Here is an 18,027-nt window from a genome sequence, read left to right on the forward strand (position 1 = left end):
ACATCTCTAGAACGGGGTTAGTGAAAATATGTACCTCTTACGATTGTGGCAAGAAATAAATATGCATAAAGGAAGTTACTGGCATTAAACAAGCACTCCATAAATCTTAGTTATTTTTAAAGTGTTATCTTTGTTATTGTTATTATTAGTATTACCACATATCTCTACATAATGCAAGAGGAAGTCAAAGTAAGTTTGGGGTTTAAGTACTGTGAATAACAAAATAATCTATTTTCAATTTCAATCAACCCCAGTCATCAACAATTTCATTCAGGAAGAAACGCCCCTCATGCAAGTTGTCATCATAATTTCCTTGCGAAGCACTTTATAATCTCCCTTTATGCACTAACATAAATCAAACTAATTCATGTTGCATTTCTCAAAAGAATTATATCAAACCTCAAACAGGGAATAGGGTACTTGGTATCCTCAAAGAGAAGAGGATGGCATGACTTTTTTGTTTACAGTTACTTACTCCTGACTTCTTGCACCTCTGTGGAGTAGATTGCCAGAGAGGCAATTACTCCCTGGTTTTCTACAAGCCATTCTTTTTTATATATAGAATTTTTTGGATGTTTATTTATTTTTGAGAGGGGGAGGAGTAACAGAGAGAGGGGGAGACACAGAATTCAAAGCAGGCTCCTGGCTCTGAGCTGTCAGCACAGAGCCTGATGCAGGCCCAAACCCACAAACTGAGAAACCATGACCTGAGCCAAAGTCGGATGCTTAACCGATTGAGCCACCCTGGTGCCCCTCTACAACCCATGCTTTTAGAGAAAAGTGAATCATCCTTAGGAAAAGCAAATCACCCTTAGCCGTTTAATTCTCACTGCAGACAAAAAGTGCCAATGCCAACATAAGCCTTAGAACTGCTGTCCCTTATAGTTTCCTATATCCTTACTGTGTAAGAGCCTTTTCCTCTTCAAAGACTAGTTAGGACTTGGTGTTTTGAAGACCCAGGTAGCTGGGCACTTAATCTTCTTAGCTGGTAGCACAATAGCTTGTTTGCATACCTGGTAGGAAGTAATATAAACATTCTGCCCTAAAGACAAACTTAGCATTTAGTTTGACTGCATGAAAATAATTTAATCCTTTCTTTTATTTTTCTTAGCTGCTCAAAGGCAGGCGCATTCTCTTTAGGGATTAGCCAGACTATGATGACTTAATTCACATTTACTTACATGCCTGGTTTAACATTCTTGTGAATGTGCTTTTGAACATTCTTCCTAAAAGCACTGCTGTCATTTTTGCTGAGAAAAGTGGCTGTGAATACATTCATTATAGCAGGGGTTCAGAGTCCTGAAAAATGCACAGGTAAATGGCTGGGTTACCCAGTTCAAACCCCCCCATTCAAGGAGGCAGCAACAGAGGTCATTACAGGCACCAGCTTTGATGGGCACGGTGAATCACAGCCCAGTGGCTTGCTGGCATTTTCTTGATGGATAGTGATAAACTTTAGCAGAGTCTGGAGCAGAAGAGGTTCAGTATTCTGCTACATTAGGGTCACTGTTTCTAAGTTGGGGAAGGGAGAGGGCATTAGTTCTGCTGTTCTTTCTAGTTATCAAGGCCTGCCTTTTAAAAACTATGAATTCAGTATATTTTGCCTTCCTTTCTTCCTCTTTCCTCAATTTTTTAAACTCACATTTATTGAGCACTTATTGGGTGTCAAGCACTTTGCATGCATTAATAAAAATGTCCAACGTTTGTTGAGTACTACTATGTGCCAGGCACTACTCTAAGTGTTTCATTTGAATAGATCCAACTCATTTCATGCTCACAGCAGGGGCTGTTATTATCCGCATTTACAAATGGAACCAGGTCCAGAGGGGTTAAGCACTTTGTACAAGATCACACAGTAAGAAGTACAATCAACACAATTTGGGGAAATGCTATCTGAGAACATCTATGGAACTTATGTAACATTAGTAGTGGGCTGGGGAGACAAGCAAGACCTTCTAGGTCATTAACTATCTCATTAAGTTATTCTCCAAAGTCTTCCAGTGACAGTGACAGCGAGTATATGCTTTATAAGCATCATTCAAAAGTTAATGGTAGAATAAGAGCTACCATTACTGTGCAGGAAGGGGCTGGGGAGTACTGAAGTGCTATTTTGGAACAAGTGGGATTATCAGTAACCCTGACCCTGAAGTCTTTTCTCTGATAAGTGATCACAAATATGCAGGTACGGTCCTTTAGTGCTTGGAAGACCTGATTTTGGATTTAGAGAACCTGAATTCTGTATCTGATTATGTGACCCTGGAAAAGTCACTTACACTTTCTAAGTCTCCATTTTTTCACCAGGTAATGAGGCTATGATACCAATTGTCATACCCACCTAATGGAATTGTTGGCAACCTTAGAGAGACACTCTACAAGAAAATGTTTTCTAAACTGAAGAGTGTTATGCAAATATGCTATCATTGTATTGCATTCAAATGTACTTATTCTGCAGATATTTTCTATCCACAGTAATATTTTCTATACAGATACAGGATTAATTGCTGCCACTTCCTAAGAGAAAGGAGCTTTAGTTATTTTTGCATGTTGCCCCAGTATGCTCAAAGACACCATGGCTTGATTAAAGTATGAGCTATTTATTCAGTCCTTAACCAGCAACCTCTAGCAGTTTTTATTTCTGATATTCCAAAGAAATCTTTAGTCTGAGTATCTAGACCAGGCTTGAATACCTCTGAATTGTCAGGATAGTTTAAAAGGGCCCACCTATCACAGAAAAGTAAATAAGCCTCTAGTGATTGAGGTAACTAAGCTAAATAAGCCTGAAAAAAAAGAAAAACTGCTCTTTTAAACTTTATGTGGCTCAAAAATATATAAGCAATGCAAGTAATAGATATTCAAAAACTAAATTAAATCAAAAATGTGATATATTACAGGTGGTTCTGTAAAGTAATAGGCCACCCTTTGCAGAAGGCAAAGCAAATTTGAAGTTGCCCCTGGGATCACTAGAAAGCACAATAATTCTAGAGGCCTAACGATGATTTTTCCTCAGAACAACATTACTACATATCTATAGATTTAATGCACTGAGGTCAAAAGTAAAAACTTTGAAGGTCCATGGAAAAAGACAGAAAAGTAGATTAAGATACTATCCCTTGCTAAAATCTTCTTGGTTCCATTTCTCCATTATCCCCCCTTTTTGCCTCCCTTAACAAGACGATCCAAGGAAGTGGTGGGGTGTCATGGAAAGAGCATGGTTTAGAGTTCAACACACACGGGTGCCAATACCGTGTATCCCAGTTCAAAGCTATTTGGCAAGCCTTTCTCAGCTTGAGTTTCCTCATCTACAAATTGAGGAATGTAATAAACCTGCCTCCAAATTTTGTTATGAGGACAGAATGAGATAATACAAATACAAGCACCTTGTTGGAACTCCACAGTAAGTGTTGTCTCCTTTAACCCTTTTTCTCTAAACAATGCCATCCCAACCTTTCCCTGTACCTCCAGACATTTCAATGTCTGAATTTGTGGCATGGTTTCCCACTGCAATTAGCATTGTTCATTCGAAGTAGTGTTTTGACTATTGGAAACTCCTCCAATAATCATATAACAAAACCCTTACTCTACCACTAACTTTTGAATGATGCGTATGAAGCATATTCTCTCTGGCATAGTGAGACTTCGGAGAATTTAAGGAGATAGTAACGGCTCAGAAGGTCTTGCTTATATCCTCCCACAGGTCACTTTTAAAGATAAACTATATTCTCTAGTTTGTCTCAGAAGCCATTTATGAATCTGACTTTCATGAATTTGACCAACACATTTCAATTAATTTATAATTCCCAAAAGGATCATCCCTTTGTGAAATGAATGCTATAAATATAGAACTTCCTAGAATAGTAGTAATGACAAACATAATGGACATGTTCAACTACTTTCACTAGATTTTCAGAATTGTTTTGGACTTAATTATTTACCCTTGTTTCATACTTAACCCTTTTATTTGTGTTGCTTTATTGTAGCTGTTGTTTACTTCTATTGTCTATGCAACATTACCATCAAAAGGCACAAAAATGATTTTTAATATTCACATGTTGGAACAAATAGACAAGAATAGCTTTGACCACAAACCGAAAAAGAAGAATGAAAGGGGCTAACACTGCCAGATATTATAAAAAGCCAGAATGCAGAAAAATTTGAAAATCTCCTTGTAACTCACTTAACCCTCTTCTGTTCTCAGAGAAGATGAAAGCCCAAAAGATATCTTGTTAAGAACCATTAGACAAGCAAGTCACTTTGCTTAAAAAGGTGCTTTGCTTTAAATTAAATGTTATCGCTGTCCTTTGCAATCAGAGAGAAAGCAAGCAAGAGACCAGACACAAAAGTCTCTTCTTATAATTGGTCTGCAAGAAAGCTATCTTTAGTATTTAATATGAAATGTTGTGATTCACACCATCAGCACAGATATTTGAATATATGTTGCAATAGTGAATCTAAAGCCAAATTATTATCCCTATTATATATTCTTCTCATTTAATCTCATCCCACAGAATCAAGGGCGTCTGGATATTCCAACACAAGAGGATTAACTCTTGGAAAAGTCATTAATGCTGCTTGCCACTTATTTCCAGTTCCAGGTAGTTTTGCAAATGGCAAATTGGCATTTCCTGATCGGGTGAAGCCCTGTGACTCTCTCTGGACTTTGAGTTATAGAGGAAGTTACATGTGTCATTTGTAGGCTGCACATTTCATTGCCAACGTGATGAGAGATGCTCAAGCACCTTTTCTCTTGACACAGTAACCAGCAGCATCTGAGATGGCAGAAGCCCTACTACCCAGGGTCACTGCATGACTCTATGACTCTGATGAGCAGAAGCTCTCTGCCAGCCTGTGGTGATGCTTACCATAGTCTCCCTTAAACTCTAGTTTTTTGATCTCCCCTACTAGATTATAAGCTTTCTGAGGACAAGGGCTAGATCTAATTCACTTGTATATTCTTCGTAAAGAATAGTGTCTATAGACAACAGAAACTCAATACTATTTGCTGAATAACTAAATGCATTTACAATAGACTCCAACCCTACAAAGTAATTAGACATATTTGCATATTGTACAAAAAACATAGTATGCTCTTACTAAACTATTATTTCTATATAAGATAATCACCGAGCTTATCATTTTGTGCAAACCAAGTACGTATTTTCATCTTGGGCAGAAAGTATGTGGGTTTTTCAATTCTAACAAGGACAAAGATAAAAAGATAAATCTTTACCACATATGTGAGAGATTTCAGACTATAGGGAGTCAGACACACCTGCTCCCTATGATGCAAATCATTTACTAGTATTAGGGAAAGGCTTAACTCAACCCAGCTACTTGTGATTATGGTACTGCACACTTATTCTGACAAAGTAAGCCAGCTGGGAAAAATGATAATAATATCAAATGATGACCTTGATGAAAACAATTATTTCCCTACTGGCTATTTTTATTTTAACCAATGGTGCCTCTTTATATTGTGAAATGAAACTTCTGAACTTGCATGTTGCTTTCAGATAAACACAATGTTCCCTAGTCTGCTTGTGCTATTTCCTAATGTTAATAGATCCAGCAAGTCCTCTTTCGAAGGGTTAAATCTTCTAAACAGTTGGCTCTGTTAAATGCATTCCTTGTATTTTTAGTTGAGCATTAGACTAAAATATCTTCAGTTAAGATGCCCTTTCCAAGTAATTTGTTGATGTATTTGATTAGCTGTCTCCCCCTCCACCCAGAATATGCCTATGATAACATGCACAGATGCTGAAGTCATTTTATTTACCCAACATTCCATAATAATTCCCGTACAGTCAGCATTTAAAAACAAAATCTTCCAAAACATTCTTATGCTTTTATTTCTTATATCATCTTAATTATTCATCATTAATATTTTTATAACTACTATTTTATTACATTTAGTTCACAAAATTGATATAATAAAACCAGGCAAAGCTATTTCTTAAATCTTCATGATTCCTCAAAGTTCTCTTAAGTATTTCCTACCATGATATTTAAAACAACCAACCAAAACACACCTTAGGCCCAAGTTCTCTTTTTGTGCACCTATTCATGAGCAAACAAAAGCCACTTCATAATTCACCCTTTCTTCTCTTCCTCATAGGAAGTAGAAACCTACTTCTTTTTAATAACAGAATTTTTATTTTAACTTGGATACATAAAATAAGAGTCTTAAAAACTCTTCTTCTCCCTAGATTTTGAAACTTTAATTAAAATGTCTCAGTTGATCTATCTGCTAATGATTATTTGGACAATGATGCAGAGAATCCTTTTTCTCAAAGGAATGAACACCTTCTAAGCCAAGAACAGCTTTGGGTCCAGATGTTACTGTTGTTCATTCTCACCATTAATCACCAAACACTGCAGTAGTACCCACCATGGATATTATTCAAACAGAGACTCAATTAAATTCAGAGGCAGTCCATTTAATCTTCATCAGCTCAAACAATGGCAACTTCATTTTTCTCAACCAAATGTTAAGTCAGAGAAGAGAAACTTCAAAGATTTTCATTTCATTCAATATTGTTATAAAGTAACTGGATTTACAGTTTGACTTTGGACAAAGGAGAGCCACAGCATTTGCTGGAAGGCAATACTATAGGGAAGAAGAAGCATCCTGCACCAGTAGGCACAAGTTGCAGTAATTTTATGATAAAAAAGAAAAAGATTCATTTGCTCCCTTAAAAGCTGTGATAACTTAAGAAAGAAATAAAATATTCTGTTTAGACTCTGCAGTGTGAAGATGGATGTGGGGTAGGAAAAGAGCCAGGAAACCAGAATGGAAAGAGGAAAAGGGGACACATCTAATTCTTACATCATTCACTTCATCTACACCAAGGTGGGAAAATAGCTCCTCAGGAGGGTCCTGCTAGAAAGCAGCCTGTGGGCATGATGAATGAGGCATCTATAATTAAGTGCAGCCTCAAACTGCTAAAGACCTTTCTTACTATGGTCATAACATTGACATTTTTTAAAGTAGGGTAAATGCAGAAGGAGGGCTAACTAGATGTCTTTAGTGATTAGTTTGGATCATGACTACTTACTCCAAGGGTTTCCAGTAGGATAATAAAGCCTTATTGAGAAGACCTTTCTAGTGCTCGCTTCGGCAGCACATATACTAAAATTGGAGAAGACCTTTCTACACCATCTCTGTATTTACTCAGTGTTCTCCAGAGAAACAACACAAATAACATATAGAAAGACAGACAGAGATTTATTATAAGGAAGTAACACACAATTATGGAGGCTGACAAGTCCTAAGATCTCCTGGGCCAGCTGCAGACTCGGGAGAATGGAAGTTGTAGTTCTTGTCTGAAAGCTGGCAAGTTCAAGACCCAAGAAGAGATGATATTTGAGTTCAAGTCCAAAGGAAGGAAAAGATTGATGTCCAGCTCAAGTACCTCAAGATATTCCCTCTTACCCGGCTTTTTATTCTATTCAGGCCTTCAACTGATTGGATGGGGTCCACTCACATTAGGGAGGGAAATCTGCATTACTCAGTCTACCAATTCTAATGGTAACCTCATTCAAAAACACCTTCACAGACACACCCAGAATGTTTCACCAAATATCTGGGTACCCCATAGCCTGGTCAAATTGCTACATAAAATTAACCATCATAATCTGTAACATGGTGAGCAAATTAGAGACATTAGAAATCTCCCTACACAAATATCTTATAGATTATGTGGAAGGAGGCAGGAATGTGATGAAAACTTAAGAGTCTTATAACTTCCTTTCAAACCCTTTCCTAAAGCAACCAGATCCTGACAGAATGAGAGAAATGCTCTTATTCATGATAATAGTATAATAATAATAATAATAATAATAATGGCAAACACAAATATAGTACTTATCATGTGCCAGGCACTGTCTAAGTACATTTTATGAACTCCTTCAATACTCACAACAATCTTTTTATTTATTTATTTTGAGAGAAAGAGAGGGCGGGAGAGGGGCAGAGAAAGAGGGAGAGACAGAATCCAAGCAGGGTCCAATAAGGGGCTTGATCTCATGAACTGCATGATCATCACCTGAGCCAAAATCAAGAGACAGACACTGAAACAAATGAGCCACCCAGGTGACCCTTAATTTTTTTTCAACTCACAACAACCTTTTGACGTGAATGAGGAAACTGAGGCAGAGAGACACTACTTAATTTGCCCAAGGTCACAGAACTAGGAAGTGGCAAAGTGGCTAGTCCCATCCAAGCTCTCTGGCTCCAGAAGTCCATATGCTATGTCTCATTTAAGTGAGCACTGAGTGTTCATTATGTGGTGACGAGTAGGACAAGTCTTTGCTTTCAGGAAATGAAAGAGTGGCTGTGATGCTTACAAAATGTATCACTCATCCTGATCCAGAGATCAAGAAGGCCTCATCATCTGGGAAGTGTGTAATGTAGCACTGAAACCTATGGACAGTCCAGTCCAACTCATACCTTTGTCCCTCTCTCCCTCTGGATAAGCTTCATCTCAAAGAAATGACATGGGAGCAGGTCCTCAGGTCACATCTCTCTGGCCTGGACTACTAATTAACTACCACTGATCTATCCACATCTACTGTGCACAATATGCTGGCTCTGGTCTATTCTCCAACCAGCACCCAGAGGTATCTTCTAAAACAAACAAACAAAAAAAGTACGGCACATCCCTTTGCTGAAAAGCTTTCAGTGGCTTCCCATTGCTCTTAGAACAAAAGTACATGAATATGATTATGGGCCCTGCACAGCCTGTCCCATTTCCCCTCCACCCTCTTCTCACACGTGCTCTCCCTTGCTCTGTCTGGTCAGGATACCTAGCCCTTCTTTTAGCTTGTGTCCTTATCAGGCCCCCTCCTGCCATTGCTCCTACCACTCCACTGCCTGAAGAACTCATCCTAGAAGAGTTTATTACAATCATGCTCTTTTCTTTTCCTTTTTTTAGGTAAGGAACTTAATTTTATTTCTTCAGCCATTAGATACCCTAAGGAATCTCAAGCATCTCTTTCTCAGGAGAAACTCTTGACTACTCTTAAGTAGATCAGCCCTCACTATAAGCCCTTGTGGCACTGTATGCCTCTGTTGTATAGTACCTGTCACAGTAACAACTGTATGGTTGTAGTAGGTCTATAAGTTTTAAGAAGCTGAGAACAGCATCTTCTTTTGCTTACCATTGCCTGACAGGGTGTCTTAACATAGCAAATAGTAAAAATACTGCCTAGATTCATAAATGACAGAATAGCAATCCGTGTGTGTGTGTGTGTGTGTGTGTATACATATATATACACTATATATACACTAGCAATCCTAGTATTGTGTGTGTGTGCATATATATATATGCAAGATCACTGAGGCAAGAAAAGGCATGGCACATGTGAGGAATAGTGAGTAACCCAAGACAGCAGATTAGCACCAGAACTAGAAGGATACCTAGAAAGGATTACAAATAGTGGTTAGGGCTGAATCATTTAGGGTTAGAAATTCAAAATTAAGCTTTCAATTCTGCAGGTAATAGAAAGTCATTTAAAAAATTCTGAGCGAGAGAAACAATTAGATATATTATCAGACAATGACTGCAAACATGACCATACATTGGATTTATCCAGGGAGATATAGAAAAATGCCAATGCCAAGGTCCAACCCCAAGAGATCCTGATTTAATTGGTATGGAGTATGCTCTGGACATCAGTTTTCAAAATTCCCTGATGATTCAAATACGCAGAAAAGTTTGAGAGCCACCCTGTTAGACAAATAATTCTGGAATCTGTGTTGTTCTTAAATCGGAAAGGGCCACACTGATGGCAGAGAAACTGGTTAGGAAGCTCTCTTATGAGACAAATCTGATCTAGGACAGATCCCAATAATGGAAGGGATGACGTCCTCTTCTGAAAAAATTTTGCAAGGGTCAAATGTCAGACTGAGCTGACTAATTGGACATGGGAAATAAGAAAAAAGAAGTGGAAAATGATCCCAGCGTTCCCAGGGCAACAGCATAGATGGTACTGGGACAAATTAACAAATTTAACTGAGAAAGAAAACACAAGAGGAGGGGCAAGGGTGGGAAACAGAAGAAGAGACGAAAGTACGCTGAGCCCATCCCCCTATCAATTTGGCCTTCACCTACCTCCCCTTTCCCCAGAGCTGTCATCACTAAATTAAGCCAAATGTTAGTGCCTGAGAACTCTGCCAGGGGCCAGTGAAAGTCAACAGATTTAGGATGCTGCAGGATAACAGGACATTCATTCCACCTCTGACGGCCCTCTCCTGGGACCTCCCTGCCTGAAGAGTCCCGATATAGAATTCTTCCCAAGAGGACTTCAGTATTTCAGCTGTCACCAGCCCCTGCTGAGAAAGAGGCACGGTTCAGGAGTGAAGATCCAATCACCATGAGCCCATAGATCACAGTCTCCACCTTGACTCCTTAAATTGTGTCACCAAGCAGATGGGAAGCCAGCATTGAACGCAGAGCACAGATGCCGTGTGCTCACACAGAGCATAAGTGAGCTGTGTGGTTCTTCTTTTTAATTTCTTATCTGATAACAAGCTTCCAGTCCCCAGATCAATATTGCCAGCACACTGCTGTGCACCCCACCAGGCATACTTTGTTGTCTCTATTACTCTTTTTAGAGAAATAATTATCTGTGTACACACCTGTGTAAAAATTATTTATAGTTTATCCTTTCTCTTCCCAAATGAAACAATTAAAAGATGTATTTTTTTAAAAGGTTTGTCTCTTCCTTTCACGGTAAAAGTTTGTTGGCAGAAGTCACAGTTTTGTAAATGTGAGGTTTGATCCCTGAGGATCTATAAACAGAGGCTGCTAAAGTGGAGAAAATGTGACAGAGAAGGTGTAAGTCAGTAATTCCTCTCCATAGCATAATGGCACAAGGAAAAAAACACAACATCACACGTCTGAGGAACCTGCAAAATGACCAGCTTCAGCAAAAATGCAGCCCAATCTGTTTCTTGGCTGCCTGGAGAGGCAGAAACAAGAGGAACACCAGGCACTTGACAATACTCTCAGAGATGTAAACTGGAAAGAAGCTCCTTGACACATATTCCCATGAGGATGGCAGGTTTACTATTCAAATGCTGGCCACAGGTAACTCAAGGACTGTCTCCCCATCTACAAATTATCTCTGGTATCTTAACATAAGCATGCATGTGAGTAATTCTCAACAGTACCCTTGCCCACTTATCTCCTTTTCTTCCCACAAGGTTCAGCCATGTGCCCCAAGAACCACACAAGGGAAATTACTCTCCCCTTAGCCAGTCTTGTCACATAAACATTCTTCACCAAGTGAGTTAGAGAACTAGGGTGATTCTTTTACACAGCAGTGTGAGCTCTAGGTTTGCCAGTTATTAAACCAACCTGGTGGCCTTGAGCAAGTATTTAACCTCACTGTATTTTGGTTTCATCATCCATAAAACAGGTTAATAACAGTCTCTAATACAGGATGGCTATGAAAGTAAAATACTTTAACACAGGCATGTGTTACACCTGGCACACAGTGATTATCCCCAGCATATTTTTAGCTGCTGTCACAATTTTTCAAAGAAGCAGTACACTTTAGTGACTAAGAATATGAACTCCACAGCCCAACTACTTGGATCCAAATCCTGACTTTACCACTTCTCAGCTGTGTGATTTAAAACAAGTCATGAACTTCCCTGTGTCTCCATGTTAGTTAACCTACAGAAGAGTAATAATAATGTTATGTATCACAAATCATTATTGTAAGGATTAAACTAAATATGGGGCACCTGGGTGCTTCAGTCGGTTGAGCATCTAACTCTTGATTTTGGCTCAGGTCATGATCTCACAGTTTGTGCAACTGAGCTCTGCAGTGTGCTTTCAGCACAAAGCCTGATTGAGATTCTCTCCCTGTACCTCTGCCCCTCCCCAGCTTGTGCTTGCTCTCTCTCTCTCTCTCTCTCTCTCTCTCTCTCAAAATAAAGAAACTTTAAAAAGTAAACTAAATATATATATATAATATGAAAGAGAAATTGAGAGAAACAAAATGAAAGAGAGAGTGCACTATACACTGAATATTTGTGTCCCCTACAAAATTCACATGTTGAAATCTCTTCCCCTAAAGTGATGACATTGGAGGTGGGGCTCTTTGAAGGTGATTAGGTCATAAGAATGAACCTTCATTCATGAAACTAGTATCCTTATAAAAGAGGTTCCAGAGAGCTCCCTTATGACTTCTGCAATGTGAAGTCACAGTAAAAAGATGAAAGCAAGACCTCACCAGACACTGAATCTTCCCATGTCTTGATCTTGGACTTCTCTGCCTCCAGAATGGTGAAAAGTATATTTCTGTTGTCTATAAGCCACAGTCTGTGGAATTTTGTTACAGTATCCCAAGTAGGCCAAGACACACACACACACACACACACACACACACACACACACACACAACTTAGAACAATTCTTAGCAAATAGTATATAATACATATGCTAGCGATTTTGTTATTATTACTATTTTTACTGTGGGTTAGGACAATATATAATACTAAGTAGTAATGTAATAGCTCATACAATTAGAAGTTTTAGGGCATCTCTCTGACATGTAGGAAGAGCCCTGAATTTTAACTATGATAATTCTTCCCCCTATTATCTCTGAGCTTCACCCTCTTCATCTTTAAAGTGGGATAATAAAATAATCCTCAGTCTGCAACATTACAATAAAAATCAGAAGTCAAATTTGTAGAGAACTGAATCAAGGGACTGAGGCAAGTCTCGAGCCAAATCCCATGCTGACTCTCTTCCCCTCTAGAGTCTGGCCAAGGGAAATATGTACACAAGGAATCAAGTCAGATATGAAAATAAGTGCTGTTCCATAAATTACTTGGAGCTATGTATAAATTCACTAGAATAATCCACAGAACTCAGGAAAGTGCTATACTTATGATTAAAGTTTGTATTACAAAGAACACAAATGAAGAGATCCATAGAGCAAAGTCTAGGAGGGTCACAAACACAAAGCTTCTACGTCCTTAGGACACGTCACCCTTCTAACATATCAGTGTATGATTACCAACCAGGGCCCACCTAAACATTGGTGGAATAATCTTTAACACATGACAGAGCTCAATCTCCAGCCCCTATCCATTTCCTAAAGGTCAAGAAGTCACCTGAACCAAAGCCTCAACCCTCTAACCATACAATTGGTTTTTCCAAATGGACCAGTCCCCATGCTGACATCTAGGGTCCCAAAAGGAGTAAGCACAAACTCAGGTGTGATCCTGGGTCCCCACAGTGAATAACAAAGACACTCCTGACACTTGGAAAATTCCAAGAGTTTAGAAGCTCCCTCACAAGAACCCAGGACAAAGACCAGAGAAATTCTTTAATATAAAATAAATGGGGAGCTTATAAAATTGCATTTCAATCAATTACCCTGCTATATAAGGCAAATTCAAAAAAGGAACTAGGGGTGCCTAGGTGGCTCAGTTGGTTGGGTGACCAACTTCAGCACAGGTCATGATCTCGCAATTTGTGAGTTCAAGCCCTGCATTGGGCTCTGAGCTGACAGCTCAGAGCCTGGAGCCTACTTCGGATTCTGTGTCTCCCTCTCTTTCTCTGCCCCTCCCCTGCTCATACTCTGTCTCTCTCTGTCTCAAAAATAAGTAAAACATTAAAAAAAATTTTTTTTTAAAGGAACTAAAACACTCACTTCAGCCACATGTATACTAAAAACTTGGAACCATATGAAGAAAAGTAGTATGGCCCCTGGAGAAGGATGACACACAAATACATGAAGCATCCCATATTTTTAAGAGCAAGTGATGCATCTGACTTTCCTAACACATATAAACAGACACAGAGAGTTAGACAAAATGAGGAAATGGAGGAATATGTCACAAATGAAAAAAACAGGACAAAATCAGACCAAGAGACCTAAGTGAAATGGAAATAAGTAATATGCCTGACAGACAATTTAAAGTAATAATCATAAAGATACTCATTGGACTTGAGAAAAGAGTGGAGGACATCAGTGACACCCTTAACAAAGATAAAAAAAAAAAAAAAAGAACCAATCAGAGATAAAGAACACAATGAAATTTAAAAAACACTAGAAGGAAAAAAGAACAGGCTAGAAGAGGCAGAAGAACGAATCAGTGGCCTGGAAGATGGATTAATGGGAGGTAAGCAAGCTGAGTAGGTGAGGGGGAAAAAAATCAGGCAAAATGAGACTAGATTTAGGGGTCTTAGTGACTCCATCAAGCATAATAACACTCACATTATAGGAATCCCAGAACAATAAGAAAGAGAAAAGGGGACAGAAAATTTATTTGAAGAAATAAAGGCTAAAAACTTCCCAAATTTGGGAAAGAAAACATAAATTCAGATACAGGAAACATAGAGATCTCCCAACAAAATCAACCCAAGGAGTTCCACACCAAGACACATAGTAATCAAAATGGCAAAAAGCAGTGACAAAGAATGAATTTTAAAAGAAGCAAGAGAAAAGAAAACAGTTCCCATACAAGGAAAACCCCATAAACCTATCAGCAGATTTTTCAACAGAAACTTAGCAAGCAAAAAGGGAGAGGCATGATATATTCAACTCGCTGAAATGGAAAAATCTGCAAACAAGAGCACTTTATCCAGCAAGACTATCATTCAGAATAGAGGAGAGATAAAGAGTTGCCTAGACAAACAAAAGTTAAAGGAGTTCATGTCCACTAAACCAGCCCTGCAAGAAATGTTAAAGGGGACTCTGTGAGTGTAAAGGAAAGACCATAAGTAAAAGTAAGAAAAGTAAAAAGCTCAAAAGCAGTAATAATAAGTATATTTGTAAATTCACTCAAGGGACTGACAAAGCAAAAAGAGGTAAATTATGACACCATAAACCAAAACGAGGGGAAGAGAGGAGTAAAGAATGGGTTCAGACTTAAGTAACCATCACCTTCAGACAGACTGCTATACGCAGAAGATGGTATATACAAACCTAACAGTAACAACAAATCCAAAACCAGTAATAGATATGCAAAAGAGAAAGAGAAAGGAATACAAGTATATCACTAAAGAACGCCAACTTACGGTGAGAGAAGAGAGCACGGGAAGAAAGAAACAAAGATGAACCAAAAATCACACACAAAATGGCAAAAAATACATACCTATCAGTAATTACTTTGAATGTGAATGGACTAAATCCCCCCATCCAAAGACAGAAGGTGATGGAATGGATTAAAAAAAAAAAGAAAAGTAAGACCCATATACAGCTGCCTACAAGAGACTCACTTCAGACCTAATGACACATGCAGATTGAAAGTGACAGGATAAAGAAATATTTATCATACAAATGGATGTGAAAAGAAAGCCAGGGTAGCAATGCTTACAGCAGACAAAGTCAACTTTAAAATGAAGACTGCAACAAGAGACAAAGAAGGACACTGTATAATCACTAAGGAGACAGTCCAAGAAGAAGACATAACAATTGTAAATATTTATGCACCCAATATGAAAGCACCCAAATACAAAAGGCAGCTAATAACAAACATAAAGGAACTAATCGATAGTAATGTGACAATAGTAGGGAACTTTAACACCCAGCTTACATCAATGGACAGATCATCTAAACAAAATATCAACAAGGAAACAGTGGCTTTGAATGACACACTGGACCAGATGAATTTAACAAACACATTCACAATATTCCATCCCAAAACAGCAGAATGTGCATGCTTTTCAAGTGCACATGGAACATTCTCCAGAATAGAGCACATATTAGGTCATAAAAAAGTCTCAACAATTTCAAAAAGATCAAGTTACACCGTGCCTTTTTTCTGACCACAACACAATGAAACTAGAAATCCAACATAAGACAAAATCTGGAAAGAATACAAATACATGGAGGTTAAATAACATGCTACTAAACAGTGAATAAGCCAATCAAGAAATAAAGAAGAAATTAAAAAGTCCATGTAAACAAATAAAACTGAAAACACAATGATCCAAAAATTTTTCACATGCAGCAAAATTGGTTCTAGGAGGGATGTTTATAGCAATACAAACTTACTAGCTCAAGAAGCAAGAAAAATCTCAAATAAACAACCTAACCTCACATCTAAAGGAGCTGAAAAAAGAAGAACAAACAAAACTCAAATCTAGAAGAAGGAAAGAAATAATAATGATTACAGCAGAAATAGGTGACACAGAAACTAAAAAAACAATAGGACAGCTCAATGAAACCAGGAGCTGGTTCTCTGAAGGGATCAACCACTAAAAAAAAAAAGATACAGAGAGGACTCAAACAAAATCAGAAATAAAAAAAGGAAAAATAATAACAACCAACACCACAGAAATACAAAGGATTTTAAAAGATAATATTATGAAAAAGTATATGCTAACTAACTGGACAACCTAGAAGTAATGGATAAATTTCTAGAAACATATAACTTGTCAAATAAGCAGGAAGAAACAAAATTTGAACAGATCGATTACTAGCAATGAAATCAAATCAATAAGAAAAAAGCTCCCAACAATCAAAAGTCCAGGACCACATGGCTTCACAGATGAATTCTACCAAATATTTATAGAAGAGTTAATACTTATTCTTCTCAAACTTTTCCAAAAATAGAAGAGGAAGAAAAACTCCCAAATTCATTCTGAGGCCACCATTACCCTGATTCCAAAACCATATAAACACACAACAAAAAAAAGAGAGAGAGGGAGAGAGAGAACTATAGGGCAAAATCTCTGATGAACATAGATGCAGAAATCCTCAACAAAATATTAGGCAGACTGAATCTAACAATACATTAAAAAAAAAAAAGAAGTGGTGTGTGTGTGCATGTGTCTGTGTGTAATGGAATATTATTTAGCCATAAAAAAAGAATGAAATTTTGCCATTTGCAACGACACAGATGAATCTAGAGGGTATGATGCTAAGCAAAATAAACCAGTCAGATAAAGACAAATACCATTTTGATTTCATTCACATGTGGAGTTTAAGAAACAAAACAAATGAATAAAGGGGGGAAAAAAAGAAAGAGACAAACCAAAAACACAGACTCTTAACTATACAGAACAAACAAACAGAGGAAAGGTGGGTGAGAGGATGCGTGAAATAGGTGAAGGAGTTAAGAGTACACTTATCTTGATGAGCAATGAATAATACATGAAATATTTGAATCACTATCTGGTGTACCTGAAATGAATATAACACTGTATGTTAACAACACTGGAATTAAAATTTAAACAAAAAAGAAAAAAGAAACATGTGGCTCATTCAGTTGAGCATCACACTCTTGATTTTGGCTCAGGTCATGATCCCAGGGTTGTGGGATCAAGCCCGTGTCAGGCTCCATCCTGAACATGGTGCCCGTTTAAGATTCTCTCTCTCTCTCTCCTTCTGCCCCTCTCCCATGCTCACACTCTCTCCAAAAGAAAAAAGGAAAGAAAAAAAGAAAATTTATCTGAGTTGATCAGTGGAAATATTATTCAACATGACAATTTAATTCCATTTCACAAATAAAACCATGTGGGGTTTTTTTTCCTATGAAAATACCCTAGGGTAATTAGGAACTGACCAATCTTTAAAGGGAGTCACATCATTTTACTGAAAGGAACTCTTTGGCTATGAGGATTCTGCCAGATACAATACTTCCTTACTAAAATAAATGAACAGGGTGCCTGGGGTGACTCAGCCTGTTAAGTGTCTGACTCTTGATTTTAGCTCAGGTCATGATCTCAAGGTCGGGATCAAGCCCGAGTCTGGCTCTGCACTGACAGCATGGAGCCTGCTTGGGATTCATTCGCTTTCTCTCTCTCTCTCTCTCTCTCTCTCTCTCTCTCTCTCTCTCCCCGTCTCTCTCTCTCCCCCCCCACCTTCTCTTTCCCCTCCCCTACTAGTGCTTGTGCACTCTCTCTCAAAATAAATAAATAAATAAATATTTAAAAATAATAATAATAAATTAACCAAGTATGGGGGTGGGGTGGGGGAAGGAACCTAACTGAAGCCTTTTTCCTTAACTGTAATCACATTAAATTAAAAATATATACCATTACACTATATGGGTCCCGACTT

General features: G+C 38.1%; 1 non-coding gene across 1 annotated transcript; it reads left to right on the top strand.

Annotated features, from left to right (window-relative positions):
* Positions 1-13,666: 13,666 nt before the first annotated feature.
* LOC115513181 lies at positions 13,667-13,769 on the top strand. The gene has a single exon (XR_003968602.1). It is a non-coding gene; the product is annotated as a U6 spliceosomal RNA (small nuclear RNA).
* Positions 13,770-18,027: the final 4,258 nt, after the last annotated feature.

This window comes from Lynx canadensis, chromosome B1 (genome assembly GCF_007474595.2).
Source record: "Lynx canadensis isolate LIC74 chromosome B1, mLynCan4.pri.v2, whole genome shotgun sequence".
Taxonomy (NCBI): Eukaryota; Metazoa; Chordata; class Mammalia; order Carnivora; family Felidae; genus Lynx; species Lynx canadensis.